Below are 16,721 nucleotides of genomic sequence, written 5' to 3'. Positions count from 1 at the left end.
TCCCCTCCTTCTCCCAAAGAGCTCTTACTCCTTTCCTCCGATTGTGAGTGCAAGCAATAGTCCCTTATCTTTAGCAGAAATGCACCCTTCAGGTAGCCGTCATTGCCTCGAGGCCTGTGGGTGGAGTTGTACATCAATAAACTCCTTTCTTCAAGACTATTTTGGAGTACATGTGATCATTCTACAAGGCCCAAACAATGGCAGAGTGACGCTATAAAAGCAACGTATTATGGCTTCTTATTTAGCTTCCCGATATCTGCACATTTCTCACTTTTCCTAAATAATCCCACCTCGTCTCTTCCTCCCATTATCTCTTTTATTTTACCCGTGCCTAGTCCCCCTCTCCATTTTCTCGCCCTATACTCCCTCTTCTTTAAATGTCTAAAAATCTCTCTCCTTTTTCTTAAACTCCCACCTCTCTGGAAACGTATCTAGTTTAAAAATCTTTCAGAGTCGCCGGTGGAAAAACAGCAGGGAAAGATACGCAAATAGTGTAAAATATATTCCAAACAATTTCTGAAGTTGCCAGTGCAGTGGGACAAAGAAAATCGTATCCATCCAATCAGCATAGTGGCATTTTAAGGGTAGAATTCCGCAGACACAGCTCAGAAATCAAGGGCCGACTGACGGAATATTGGATTACAGGCCAAGGGAGATGGGATATGAAACAGCACTTCTCTGAACCCTCCTGGTAACAGCGTACTGCTGACATTCCAGTTTTTGTTTTGTAGGAACAAGGGTACCCCAATATACGAACCAGGGGTGGTACAATGTGGAGAGAGACAATGGTTCTTAATGGCCTAAAAAGGTCCAGATTAGAAAAACCTGAGAGAGGGTAGGGATTTTAGTAAAGGTTTTTAGAACTTGAATTTTTTGAATTTTTTTTTGAAGAGAGCGATAATTAATATAGAAAAGGGACAGGAAGGTCAAGGTATGACAGATATTTATTATACAAAAATGGATTTCAGGTGCTCACATATTCAGTGACAATAAGCGTGACATGAAAGGTGAGGGTGAACTTAAAAGAAGACATCGCATTTGACAACAAGTGTGGAACCACTTTCTTTTTTAACTTAATATGAAGGGTTCATGTTGTAAGCGGTCGACGACGTTTCGAACTCAATTATTTGAGTTCATCTTCAGGACAATTGTGAGCAGCTAGAATTGTCAATGTGGACAAGAAGTAAAAGGTCCGAGTTTATCTACGAGGATTAAGTTACTGGGCAAAGAACTTGCCAGGTGCGGTAGACTGCACCATAGTGAGGCCCTTGTCAGAGCGGGAGGCTTGAACAGCGCGCTGAAATCACTTGGCCGGAAGACGAAGAGGTTCAGGTGCCGGGGAAATTAAGCAATTATTATGCCGGTAACAATGCAATGAATGCGAGCCTCAGGGCGGGGTAGAGCGAGTCCTGCTCGGGTGCTGCTTCGCGCTGGGAATGTCATACCTTGACATTCCAGTTTTTGGCACCTTCTCTTAACGCCCCAAAACTTTGTCGGCCTCTTCCTCTGTCCACTCAATTTGTATCCACCATTTAGACAACTGATCCATCAGCTAAAGTTTGCTCATAATTTGGGTAACTACCACAGTACAGCGAGTTTGCAAAAGTGTAAAAACAGCAAAAACAATAGTAAATAAACAGGTTAAGTACCAGAATAGGCCGTTGTGTAAACAAATCTCTACTTTTATACACTTGCCTTCTATCCTACAAGTATCCCATTTTCCCTGAATGAAGTCAAGAGATATCGCCAGCTTCCTGTTTGATCATAGCCCTCTGAGGGAGGTTTGGCATACAACAGCCTGCAGGTAGCTGATCACTCAGTCTGGAAGTTTATTCGGGGCTCCAGGTTTGGCGGCATGTTTTATTAAAAGCAGGGCGGGGGAAGGGTCTAATGCGTCGGAGCTCTTCGGGAATCGGGCCTCTCCTTCGGGGTGGTTAGTATGCTAATCATGTCGGTAAACCACTTCGGGCAGATGAGCCTACGGGAGAACAAACGTGCTCCGAATACAGCACATTGGACGGATTACCGCCAGCAGGTGCCAGGTGTGAATATTTAACGAGGGCCCACTAGTGGAAGAGGAGTCACGCACAGTCCCGGCTTGCATTTCTCGGAGGTGGGAGGGGGGTAACATAAAAAACTTACCTGATCCCGGTCCCGTGCCGCCTCTGCGTCCAGTTCCTGGGCCGGTCCGGAATCCGGAGCTGGAACAGGTCTGGGCCGGTCCAGAGCAGGATTCACAACTTCAAACTGCGCGGCCGGTGTCTCACTCTCAGCCAATCCAGACGCTGCATTAGCAGTGGCAGGATTGGCTAGGGCACGGATACGGCCCGCCCACTAGGTGACCGGGAGGCTGCAACGGCCTCTCGGGTTCCCCCCTCCCTCGCTCTCCTACTTAAGGCATAGTAGTGGCTGACAGTGCGCATGTACGGGCTGGTCATAAAAATGACCAGCTCAAATTTGAACATGCGTATTAAGCGCCGCTGTCAGTGACAGTCTGACTGTCACTCAAACCGCGGCGTTGAGTGCTGCCACAGCCCCGCCCCCACCCCCTTCAGCGGCGATTGCTGTGCGCGCGTGCGAAAGTGGAGGAGATGAGAATTGCTTAATTCGCTTGCAGGAATTTAGGGCGATGTGGCTAGTGGGGCAACGCCCCAGCACCTCCAATGGACGCTCTGCCACTGTGTTCTGGTGGTGGTGGTGGTACTGGTAGTGGTGGTGGTGGTACTGGGAGTGGTGGTGGTATTTGTAGTACTGGTGGTGGCACTGGTAGTGGTGGTGGTACTAGTACTGGTGGTTCTGGTAGTGGTGGTGGTACTGGTGGTACTGATACTGGTGGTACTGGTGGTAGTGGTACTGGTGGTGCTGGTATTGGTGGTGGTGGTATTGGTGGTGGTACTGGTACTGGTGGTATTGGTGGTGGTACTGGTGGTATTGGTGGTTGTACTTCTACTGGTGGTATTGGTGGTGGTATTGGTGATGGAGGTATTGGTGGTGGTACTGGTACTGGTGGTACTGGTACTGGTGGTACTAATGGGGGTGGTGGTACTAATGGGGGTGATGGTACTGGTGGTGGTGGTACTGGTGGTGGTACTGGTGGTGGTGGTACTGGTGGTGGTGGTAATGGTGGTGGTGGTGGTGATACTGGTGGCAGTGGTACTGGTGGTGGTACTGGTGGTGGTACTGGTGGTGGTGGTGGTTGTACTGGTGGTGGTACTGGTGGTGGTGGTAATGGTGGTGGCAGTACTGATGGTAGTGGTGGTGGTACTGGTGGTGGTGGTACTGGTGGTATTGGTGGTGGTACTGGTGCTATTGGTGGTGGTGGTACTGGTAACAGTGGTACTGGTGGTACTGGTGGTGGTACTGGTGGTGGTTGTACTGGTGGTGGTTGTACTGATGGTGGTGGTGGTACTGGTGGTGATGGAGTGAGGTTTCGTAAAGAAGAAACTTGCACGGATGCAATCCTCTCAACGCGTAACACTTTAATCAACATGTTTGTGAATATTAACAATTGCATTATACATGTTATACAGTATCTAGGGGATGCTTGCCTAAGTGTATTACTAACCAGTAACCCGAGTGTCATTAAAATGGCCGACAAAATGCAGGAATTTCAATGTGCATGCGTCTACTGCATCTACATAGTCTGACGTCTTCTATGCTTGGAGGGAAACCTTTGCAGCTGCGCAATAGCTTCTAAAATGGCAGCTTAAACTCACATGCTAATGCGCATGCTTTTGCTTAAACTAAACCTTGCAAGTTCTACTAATTGCTAATGCGAAAGATTATTATAAGTAAATGGGATTAGTGTAGTAATAAGCGAATTCATTTATTTTCGTATTCTAACATGTTTTTCTCTGACTTTATTATTAGTTCGTATTTGGGCCTCAGAGGGTGACTGTAATCCCTACCCCATTGGTTTGTGCGCATGCTCACTGAATCCTGCCCGGAACCATGATGACATCTTTGAAATCCAGCCAAGGTCAAGCTGGGAACAATCCCATGGGAACTTAACCCATCGACCCCGACAAGAGCAACAATTATAACAAAGTGTATAAATTCTATTGATCATCATATGAAATGAGGCGGGGAATAAAGCTTTGGGAAAGTAAAATAAGGGGCGGAAATATAGAACAATAAACCTTATGAAATTATTACATTTAATATGGTGTGATGAACTCACCTCCTTGCCCTGTCCAATCAGAATAGGGGAAAAAACGAATACTGAAATATTTGGGGGTGGTACACGAACACAGAATAGTATAATTGAGGTAAGTTAGTTAGTTAACTGTCAGAGATCCCTTCTGTCAGACTCAGACCGACATGGATGCTGCTAGAGACGCTGTCAGAGACGCTGTCTCAGACCCTGCAGATGCCAGAGACCCTGTTCGAGAGACCGAAATACTGATCGATAATCCAATCATCAAGAAGGGGAGTTGCGGAAGAGAAAATTGAGGAGAGTAGTGCCAGAGAGGGGTGTGACGCTGGCGTTGCACTTATAAGAGGTCACCTTCCCGGTCTTGAACCTGTCCTAATCCTCTGTCTTCCACCTGCCCTGGTGGAATCCACCTGACTCTTTCCAAGGAGTTGTACCTGCTCTCTTATTCCTCCCTTTACAGGTACTGTCATCACAAATTTATATTGAGACTTTTATTTGAACTATATTTGATTTCTTTCCTGAATGAAACTCGATGTTAATATGTATTTGATCTTTGACTCACAAAAAAATTGATTAGATAAAGCTTTTAAAACTCTTTGAGTCTGTGATTATTTGGGAAAACCTAAAAGTTTATTTCTTCCTATACTACTAGCTACTAGATTCATTGACCAGAGGAAATGTATTGTCAAGGAGATTGGAATGGTAAGATTTGTGTAAAGATAACAAAAACTTGCAGGTAAATCAAAATTGACTCCGGCGATACTGCTAGCTATTGTATGAATGATTATGGGCCCAGGTGAGTATTATGGTGTGTGAGTAACTCGAGCTGGTAATCCGCCGTATCAGCTTTTCTTGGTAGCAGAGCTATGGTTAGGGTTCCAGTTAGTTAGGTAGAAAATAATGTGGATTAAATTATTGATTTATGCATTAACACCCGTTATTCTTTTATGTTTTGTTTCATGTTGTCTGAAAATTCCCGGGAATATTGAATAGTGGCTGGCGAATGGAAGCCACACTGCAGTGAGGTTACTTGTCTGGATCAGGAAGGTGCTAAAAGTTAGGCAGGACTGGAAGCACTGATTAGGTATTATTTTCTTTCGTTTAAAAGTGAGAGTAATTGGTAGCAAAAGAGTTCGCTGGTGAAACTTTGGTCTTATATCACCTAGAAAGGGTAATACTGAAGGAGTAGCAGGTTCTCTGATGCTTGAGGTTTTACTCGCAGCAGAAGAAATAGACTATTCTTTGAATTTAGAGGATCAGACAAAGTAGCGAATGTTTCTATGTTGTTAATTCATGAAAGATTGCACGTAAAACTGTGAAAAAATAAGTTATTCGCATTACCTTGTAAAGGAGAGGTCAGTTGCGAGTGCTGCACTGACGTCACAGAGAGCCCTGCTGGGATTGGTTGAGACAGCGGGCGTGTGACCGACGCAAGAATTTTGTAAAGGAGGGGTCAATAGAAAGGAGTGATACTGACGTCATTGAGAGTCACGCTAGTATTGGCTAAACGCATAGCAAAACAGAATCGGATTGGTTTGGAGAATAAGAAGACGCACTGGTATTGGAGAATCATTAAAGTAAGAGCAGATTCCTGATTTGGTCATAAACATAGAATCTCCAAGAATAATAATAGACAATGGAACTTGTATGTTCGATCCGTCTTTAATAGGGACCCGTCCAGATAGAAGGTTTATAGGTTTTGCTTACGAACAGTATCTTAAACAGAATTCACACGCAACGTCTGAGTACAGGGTCTGTCCCTAAAGAATGGAAACGTGCACTAGTCAGGCCCATCAGGAAAAATACCACCATTGCCTGGTCTGAACTATCCAACCTGAGACCAATTTCACTGTTACCTTTTCTTGGGAAACTTACAGAAAAGTATGTCAACAGACTCCTTTCCAACTTTATTGAAACTGTGGGCGGCCTTGACCACTCTCAATCTGGTTTTAGGCCGAAACACAGTACAGAGTCTACATTACTTTCTGTTATGGACGACCTGCACATGTTCCAGGATAAGGGTTACTCAGTGATCTTGGTCTTACTGGACTTGTCAGCAGCGTTCGACACCGTGTCACATAACATTCTTACTGACCGGTTGTCGAACGTGGGGGTGAAGAACAAAGCTCTGGCATGGTTGGGAAGCTTCCTCTCTGATCGTACCCAGACTGTCACCATGGATACGTATCGCTCAGCAGAGATGAAAGTCTCGAAAGGGGTGCCACAGGGCTCTTGTTTAAGCCCAACACTTTTCAACATCTACGTGGCACCCCTAGCGAGAGTGATGCGTAAATTTGGCTTCATCCCCGTGTCTTACGCGGACGATACGCAGCTCCTCTTCCCTTTTAAGACTCTTACCCCGGAATTGAGGAGGTCTTTCTCTGCTGGCATGGAAGCTGTGGCATGTTGGATGTCCTCCAACTACCTACAGTGTAATGTAAATAAAACGGAGGTCATGCTGTTTGGTGAAGCAAAAATACTTTGGACCCCTGACTGGTGGCCTCCTGGTCTAGGCATAGCACCTGAGCCCAAACAGATTGTTAAAAACCTGGGGGTTCGCCTTGACCAGGATTTGTCATTGAAACAACATACGAACTATGTCACTGGCGTATGCTTCCACACTATTAGCTTGCTGCGTAAAGTTTTTCCATTGCTGCCTGAGCAATTCAGGAAAACGCTGGTGCAGGCCCTTGTCATGAGTCGGATTGACTATTGTAATGGTCTCTTACTCTCTGCAAATGAGGGAGTACTGAATAGACTTCAGGTAATACAAAACACCGCGGCTCGCCTTGTTCTAAATGCCCCCCCAAGAACAGCATCTAAGCCTCTGTTAGAAGAACTCCATTGGCTTCCTATCCGTCAAAGGATAAAATTTAAAACTTGCTGTTTAATACACAAGTGCTTAAATAGACAAGGTCCACTTTATTTGGAAAAGAAATTTATCCCATACATTCCATCTAGAACGCTCAGATCCAGTAATGGGCACTCACTGGTAGTGCCGCGTGCTAAGAAAGCCAGGCACGGAAGTAAGGCACTCTCAGTGTTGGGACCTAAATTGTGGAACTGTCTTCCTGTAGCTATTCGTTCCTGTTCTGAACATTTGGTGTTTAGGAAACAACTAAAAACCCTGCTGTTCACAAATGCAATCTAATGCCTTCCGCATGCTCCACTCTTGATATAGGATTCTTATGCCAGAAGCGCAGAGATACTCCAGTTGGAGTCGATTCCAGCGCTATATAAACCTGCAAATAAATAAATAAATAAATAAACGTACGGAGAAAGGAGAAAAATGTCATTTATGCAGAAAATTATTATTTTAAAAGGGATAAACCCATTAAAACTAGAGAAGGAATTCTTATCCCTCCCCCGAAAACGCCCGCATCATACATGATGGTGGAAAGAGGCTGTGTATGGTTAGAAAATTGGATTGAGTCTAGAAAAGACGATGGAATATTTGCTTTTCCTGAATTTGGAACATTTAACGGGAGAATCTTACATAACTTACGCACTTGAATGAATGAATGAATTAGAACCCAGACCTAGATGAACCCAGTACAAAGCATTAGAAGAATGGGAAACTGAAGCATTTGAGCGTGATAGGTCACGAAGTAACAGAACCCTGAGTAGATACTATACAAAATTTCCCCGTGAAACCCGAGATAGTCAGATGAAACAGTGGAGACAAGCCATGGTGGCTGAAGGATTATATCATGTACTAACGACTGAGGAACAGGTTGGAGGAAAATGCACAGAGAAAACAAAGCACTTAACGGTGACAGGTAGTGGAGATTCAGAAGATGATTATTTAAAAGATATTTTATTGAAAAATACTCCGCCTTATCAAGAAGGACCTAGTAGAACTTCCCCGAGTGCCCCAGTTCTAGATACGCCTTTAATTCCACAAGTTATACATGACAAAATAATGGAAAGGGTACTTCAAGAAAGAGAAAGGGAAGCGATAAATAAAAATAGAAGTGAATTAATACAGAAAATTACTCGCATCCTGAAGCTTTGACTTTACCAGTGACTATAGGTCCTGTAGTCCCGCTCTATGGGGATAAACCCAATTGTCCTAAAACACCTGTTATGACTACACCCATCATTGAACCATAAAAAGAGAAAATAATAATTGATGACCAAGCTAGTGAATGTGATTCAGTGATTTCATTAATGGACTTACCGATAGGGCAAATAAATGACACACCTAGGAGAGTCACGCCAGGTTGCTCAAAAGAAGTACAAATAGGGACATCCACAGGGACGAAGAGTGCCACAATAGTAACCCCAGAAGAAATAGAAAGATGGGGCACAAGAAATAGAAAAACCAAACCCACCACTGAAAACATTAGACATTTTCAAATTAAAAGTTGAATTAGAAGAAATGATAGCTGGAAATATAGGACTGGATAGGATAAATACCTATAGTGAGGAAGAATTGTTGGTCGTTTGCAGAAGCATAACCAGAAATACAAAAATATTTCATGAAAAATTGACCATTTGGCCTCGGAAATGGGAATTGGGATAGGGAGATCCAAGATGTTGCAGAAACCCTATAGAGCAGAATTTACTGAAAAGGATTTGGAAAACATGAATATGTCTGGAAGAAAATTGCAGATAAAGGAGTTGATGATAATATTGCAAAAATGGCAAAATTTAGATAGATGGAAAGTGAGACGGACAAAGAAAAAAGAGGGAGCACAGCCAACAGATCGACATCTGAATATTTCATGAAAGAAACAGAAAAGGCTGAAAGATTGTTCCCAATGAGAGAGGTACCAAGCGGAGGATACGTACATGTCCCATGGACCCGACAGGATATTTTGTCATTTACAAATGATTTTCCAAAGATGAGAGAAAAGCCTTTGGAATGGTACAGGCAAGTTGAGAGGTTTGTGAAGGTTTCAAAGGTTTTGTTGAAAGATTTTGATGGTTTATTTGACATAGTGGTGCCTGCTGATTTGTGGACTGAATGTAAAATTACAGTTGATTGGCCTAGTTATGAATACCCGAGAGATGAGAAAACAGGAGCCCCGTCAGAGGAGGTTATGAAAAAATATAACCAAGTAATCACTTTCTTAAAAGGGAAAATTCCCCCAAAAGAAACAGACTGGATAAAAATAGATAGAACAACCCAGGAAAAGGATGAGTCTGTACATGTTTACTATGAGCGCCTTTTACAGGTGTACAAGCCGTATAGTAGATTTGAAAATATCGGAGATAAGGACATGACTCATTTTGTGTATCGGTGTGTGTCAGGGTTAAGACAAGAGATATCCCAAATGATCAAGCAGCACAATTTGTGCTGGCAAGCGAAGCCAATAGATGAGATCCTAAAATATGTAAAATATTGTGGAGATGAAATTGACAACAGACGAAAGAATTTAGAGGAGAAAGTAATGTGGGCTCAAGTGAAATTAGCAGAACAGCAAGAACTCCAGTTACAGAATCAGGCAGGAGATGCAGGAAAGGGGCAAGGTTATGGTGATAATAGTGGGGGTAAACCAAAAGGACCAATAAGCAGACACGAAGCAAAGAAAAAGTTTCCCTGTCATGGGTGTGGAAAATTGGGACATTGGAAAAACAAATGTAAAAGTATACAGAATAATAATGGCCCAAATCAAAATTTAAATCCATCGACGCAGAATGTGGTGATAATGAGTCAACCGCAGCAGGTTGTAAACCTACAGAGTCAATTGCCTATACCTACCTCTACGCCAAATTTTGTGAGTCAAGCCAAGTACAATACGGACACGGGATTTCAAGAAGGAAGTGCTAAGAAAAAGTTTGTAACATCGCAATTTCTTTTGCAGGATTCCTATTTTGAGGACAGCACCTTATGACGGTGCCTGACGGGGGAGGAAGAGGAGTGCGTACTTGGCGCATCCTTACCAGTGGATCAGACACGTCCATATATTGATGGTAACGTGGAAGGAAATGACATTACCTTTTTATTGGACACTGATGCTACCCGTTCTTCTGTGAGAACAACAGACACCCCAAACCTACCCCTCTCGGGAGAAGCGATTCAAGTAGTGGGAGTTTCGAATAAACAAATTAGGAACCCAATTACAAAACCAATGGAGGTACGTGTTGGCAAATTCAAAGAGATGCATAAGTTTGTAGTGTGTGACTCCAGTCCTGTGAACTTATTAGGCAGAGATCTATTGTGCAAGAGGAATTTCACCATATTTTGCACAGCGGATGGTGTTGCTATTCAGACTCCACACGAAGACGGAGTGTACAAAATCGTGCTAGCAAAACAAGGAACAGAAGTAGATGAATTATATTCTGTGATGACAAAAGATGAGTTACCAGATGAAGTCAAAACAACAGTAAATCCTCAAGTTTGGGATTTTACAGGAAAGGAAGTGGGATTAATGAAAAATGTAGATCCCATAAAAGTGACTGTAAAGGAAGGTGCAATTTACCCAAATACTCGACAATACAAAATGAGTCCCGAAATAAAAGCTGGTGTTGCAGCAGAAATTGATCGAATGGTTGAACAAGGCATTCTAAAGAAATAATGAGTAGTCCTTGTATTTCACCTATAATTGGCATCAAGAAACCTATCGGAAAATATAGGGTAGTACAAGATTTACGAAAGATAAACAAGATTGTTGTGCCATGTTGCCCTATAGTACCTAACCCTGCAGTGATTTTGTACCAGATACCATGGAAGGCAGGATGGTTTACTCTAATTGATTCATGCCGTGCCTTTTTCTCCATTCCATTGCATCCTGATAGTCAGTATTTATTTTCTTTCAAATTTGAGGATCATATTTATGTTTGGAATCGCGTTCCTCACGGGTATACTGAAAGTCCTTCGATTTTTAATCAAATTTTTAAAAAAAATGTCTAGAAACATTAGTGCTGCCTAGGGAGTCAGTCCTGGTACAATATATTGATGACCTGTTGGTCGCATCAAAAACAAGGGATGACTGTGTTACTGATTCCATTGCTTTATTGAATCACCTAGCCAAAGGTGGACATAAGGTGTCCCCAGAGAAATGACAGTTTTGTCAAACAGCAGTTAAATATTTAAGATATCAAATACAGCGAGGATTAAGAAAAGTGACCTCTGAGAGAATAAAAATAATAAGTCAAATGAAATTGCCACAAAATCAGAAGGGAATAAGGATGTTTCTTGGAGTTGTAGGATATTGCAGACAATGGATTGTAGGGTATTCCTTATTAGGGAAACCCCTGATACAAATGACAAAGAAGCGAGCAAAAGACCCAATAGAATGGGATGATCTAAGCATGGAAGCCTTTGTAAAATTATGGAAACATTTGTGTGAAGCACCTGCTTTAGGTATGCTTGACTATTCAAAAGAATTTGCACTGTTCTGTTGTGAGAGAGATAATTGTGCACTCTCAGTCTTAACACAGAGACATGGTCTAATGCGACGTCCGGTGGCATATTTTTCTGCTACTTTGGACCCTGTAGCATCGGCATTGGCTGGTTGTCTAAAATCAGTAGCTGCAACGTGCATGAGTTTGGAACAGAGTGAATCCATTGTGATGGGACACCCTGTAAAGGTGTACGTCCAACATGCAGCTGAAATTCTTTTAACGAGAACCCGAACTCAGTATCTTACCCCCTAGTAGAATGACAAAGTATGAAAGAATTATACTAGGGGCTGAAAATGTGACCCTAGTCAGATGTACTGTTCTTAACCCAGCTACCTTGTTACCAGATCCATACAATGAAGAGGTGAAAGATGAAGTCGAACATGAATGTCTTGACGTGACGGAACTCAGTACCAAACCCCGTCCTGACATACAGGAAGATCCCTTGGAGAATGCTCGACATGAGCTTTTTGTAGATGGCTTGTGTATGCACTATGAGGAAGGTGGATTAAGTGCTGCTTATGCTGTGTGTACATTGGCAGGAATAGTTGAAGCATCCCATTTACCAGGAGTCAAGTCTGCACAAGTAGCCGAATTGATAGCTTTAATTAAAGCTTGCAAAATTGGGAAAAATTGGAGAGTAACCATTTATACTGATAGTATGGTTATGGGGTTGTGCAGGACTTTGGCCAACTCTGGATGCAGAGAGACTTTCCGACTTCTTCAGGGTCTCCCATTAAAAATGGAAATTGTGTGAAAGAATTACTTGAGGCAATACAATTGCCAAAAGAAGTGGTAGTGGTCAAGTGTGCTGCACATCAGTCAGGAAATGACCATGTGACGGGAGATAATCGATATGCTGACCAGGTTGCCCAACACTGCGCCAAATATAAAATGGCATTGAACAAGAAAATTGAAACATGTGGATTCAGCTGCCAACTTATGCTACTTTCAGGATTAGAAACATGGAAAGAAGTAAGAGAACTACAAGATGAGGTGGAAACAAAAGAAAGAGAGGAGTGGGAGAAAGTTGGTTGTCAGAGAAGGGCAAAAGATGGTGTATGGGTTTACTTGGATGGCAGACCAGTGATGCCAGACTGTATGCTTGCACCAATGGCTAGGATGTATCATGGAGGCACCCACATAGGCAGAGATGCAACGATAAGACTTTTCAGACAAGATTGGTTTAATGCAAAGTTCAGGACTGTTGCAGGGAGTCTTTCCCAGAGATGCTTAACATGCCAACAAATGAATCCAGGCAAGAAAACCATAGTCAGTATGGGGAGAATTGGAAAGGCAGAAGGTCCCTTTGTAAGACTGCAATTAGATTTCATTCAATTGCCAGTTTTTCGAGGTTTAAAATATGTACTTGTCATAGTCTTTTTATTTTCAAAGTGGGTGGAAGCATACCCAACCCGAAGAAACAACAGTCTGCCAGTGGCCAAACTCCTTTTGAGAAAACTCATTCCACGATTCGGTTTCCCAGTAACTATTGAATCAGATAGAGGGTCTCATTGTAATAATGAAATAATTTGGTTCATTTGTGAAGCATTCAAAATTGAACAAAAGCTGCAAAAGTATGCCCAGAGGCTTCTGGAGTGGTAGAACAAGTAAATGGTTCAATTAAGTCAAGATTGGGAAACGTGTGTGCCTCCACCCCACTGGACTGGCCTGATGCTTTACCTCTTGTTCTGATGGGACTCAGAAGTATTCCAGACAAGAATACAGGATTGAGTCCCCATGAAATACTCATGGAAAGAGCAATGAGATAAGCATGCATACCAGGACACAAGCTGTTTAATATATCTGATGATTTGGTGCTAGAGTATTGCAAAGAGTTGGCTGACCAAGTGCGTTCTATCTCTCACTAGGTTGGAGAAGACGCAGTTGCCAGGCAGCCGAACCAAGCGCATGATCTGAACCCTGGCGACTGGGTAGTTGTGAAGAATCACACTCGAGAATCGTGCCTAGCACCAAGGTGGGAAAAACCACATCAGGTTATATTGGTTACAACAACAGCAGTAAAATATGCAGGTTTGCCTAACTGGATTCATGCAAGCCATACCAAGAGAGTACCAGCACCTTACGAAGGCGGACCTCAACTGACTCAAGCCGTTGGGAATGCTGAAGGTTGTACAGCTGAAAGATCCAGAGAAACTGATCCTGAAGTAGCTGACCAAGAACAACCGAGCACCAGTCAAGATGATTGGATCCCAATAGTAGACATACCTGAAGAAATTGTAAGAACAAGGAGCCAAACTAGATTAGCTAGTTAGGAAAAGAGTGAGGACCAGATAGGAGCAGAAGAACGCGCTCAGGAGAGTGAAAATACAACAGTTAGGGAACCTGAGCAGAATCAGTCAAGGAGAGAACAATCTACTCAGACAGAAGAACATGAAACAAGAGCTCCTGAGTCTGAGGAGGGACCGATAGGCTTAGAAGAACGTGTTCAGGCGGCAAAAAGCCAAAGTGCAGTAAGACCTGATCAGGACCAGACAGGTAAAGAAAAACAAGTTCATGAAGAAGAAGAAGAAAACCAAATTGAAATAAAACCTGAACAGGGTCAGATTAGGAAAGAAGACCACATCCAGGCAGATGACACTAAAGAATTAAGCCCTGGCAAGGTCAGATAGAGAGAGATTCCGAAAATGAAAACAACCAAGTTGTGCCACAAACTAAAGAAAACAAAAGAACACTTGAAGAAAGTGAAAGTGCAGTGCAAGCCAAAAGAGTCCGAAAAGGTGGAAATTGGCCTAGTGTTATCAAGAGAGTGAGATACCGCCTCAAAACAATAAATGAGGAACTGGATCAAGTAAACGAGGTATCCAGTCAGACTGAACAATTAAATAAAAATTCCAAACGAAGAAGCACAAAATTGAAACTGCTGAACAATAAATTCACAGGTCCTGAATGGACGTATGTTATTATTGAAGACTTCAAGAATTTGGAAATAAATGAAGAAGATGATGAAGAATTAAATGCAGAGCAAATTGACGAAGAAGTGAGGCCAACTTGAAAGAACATTTTACCCAAAGATACCACCACAAAAATATACTTCGATTAAAAGAAGAGAAATCTTCTTGTCCAAAGAAAATATCTGACAATAGAGCTGCTGGTAAACCGAAATCGCATTGTGTAAAGAAATGTTGTAGAATATGTATATGTAACATATTTTTAGTACTTGTAATTTGGCTAGCACTTACAGTTGCCATTCCTTATATAATGAATACAGTAGAAAAGAATAACACGCACACACGTGAGAGGGTAGCTAACATTAAAAGAAATAGGGTAGCTTTAGAAGCACCAGGTGAGTTAGACATATCTCATACTGTCACAGACAATGACACTGCTTTAAATGTATTCACAAAGTTATTATATGGACTATGGAGGTAAGTGATTGTTATGTGTGTATGAAGTTACCCGCATCAGTAGCAGAAGGTGTGACATATCAAATTCCATTAACATATGGTATTTCTTGTAGTGTGTTAGCAAGTCTATTTTATAGAACAGGAAAACTACAATATTATTATTGTAATGTAGACGTGACTTTTTCCGAGGTTCCTATGCAAAAGAATATGAACCCTGTCCTTAGTACTAGAGACTCACAATTCATGGGTGAATATTTTCTAATTATGAAAGCAATAGATATAGCTGAAGCACACAAGCACAATTTAACATGTAAATTACACAAAGAAGAAAAGGTATTTTTGAACTTAGTTGAACAAAGGAGACAGGACTTCCAGAGAAGGGCCTCTGAACCGAAACCACAGATACCTCAATGGGCTGAGAAAGATGAAATTTATAAAACTGGCAAGACTCATGCTGCTATGTCTCTGCATTTTGAAAAGAAAGGAAGGGAAGATCTGCCTCCATAGATTAAAGACTGAATATAACAATGTGCTTATTGGTTCCAGTGAATGCAAACATAATTTCTTAATAATTGGGGGATGGAGACTAAAAGGTGGAACAGATCCAGTATTTCCTTCAATCTATTATGTATGTGGCAATAAAGCTTATTTCAGATTGCCTGATCATTGGTATCGGAGTTGCTATTTTGGAATAATTTTTCCAAAAGTGTATCATGTGAAAAGAATCACTGGAAGCAATGAAGATGCAAAAGAACTAACAAGTATAAAAAGAGCAAGTTTTTCTGAAATAGTAGGTGACATTTTTGGTGCATTGATACCTTCAGTGGGAGTAATTCTGAATTCTCATAAAATGTGTCAACTTTCTACAGTAGTGGATCGGTTATCTACTGACATTGCTGGAGGGTTCTTAATGATTAATACAGAATTGGTTTCAATCAGATCTATGGTTTTGCAAAATCGACTTGCTCTTGATTGGCAAAAGAGGGCGGAGTCTCTAAAATGTTGAAAGTGCAACATTGTTCACTTACATTCCTGATAAAAGTGTTGAAATTGGAGGATATATTAAGAATATTATGAAATTAGAGGAAGATTTAAAACCACTGGAAGTTGACAGTGTATGGAAGAAATTAACAAATAGCATTTCTACTATAGGTAGTTGGTTTTCTAATGTAGGTAAAGGAATTTTAGGTCAAATAATTATGCCAATTATGGGAATAAAATGATTAGTTTTAACAATTATGTTTTGGCACAAATGTATGTTGCAAGAAAAGAAAGGAATATGGAGTGAATGAAAAGGGAAAGAAAAGAAAATACGAAGAAATACAGTTTGAAGAAATAAAGGGAGATTTTTACAAAAGAATAAGAGGTTTACAACACAAAAGGGAAAAAGAAAGAAATGAAAGAGTTGAAGAAGAAATAGAAATGGAAAAGTGCTAAGGTTGGCATCTGAATTAATAATAGAAATTGGTGATGGCATAAAATGCCATCAGAGAGTGGATTAATGGAGCGAGGTTTCGTAAAGAAGAAACTTGCTCGGATGCAATCCTCTCAAATAACGCGAAACACTTTAATCAACATGTTTGTGAATATTAACAATTGCATTATACATGTTATACAGTATCTAGGGGATGCTTGCCTATGTGTATTACTAACCAGTAACTCGAGTGACATTAAAATGGCTCACAAAACGCGGGAATTTCACAGCGCATGCGTCTACTGCATCTACGTAGTCTGACGTCTTCTATGCTTGGAGGGAAACCTTTGCAGCTGCGCAATAGCTTCTAAAATGGCCGCTTAAACTCACATGCTAATGCGCATGCTTTTGCTTAAACTAAACTTTGCAAGTT

This window comes from Triturus cristatus, chromosome 7 (genome assembly GCF_964204655.1).
Source record: "Triturus cristatus chromosome 7, aTriCri1.1, whole genome shotgun sequence".
Taxonomy (NCBI): Eukaryota; Metazoa; Chordata; class Amphibia; order Caudata; family Salamandridae; genus Triturus; species Triturus cristatus.
This window is presented reverse-complemented; position numbering follows the sequence as displayed.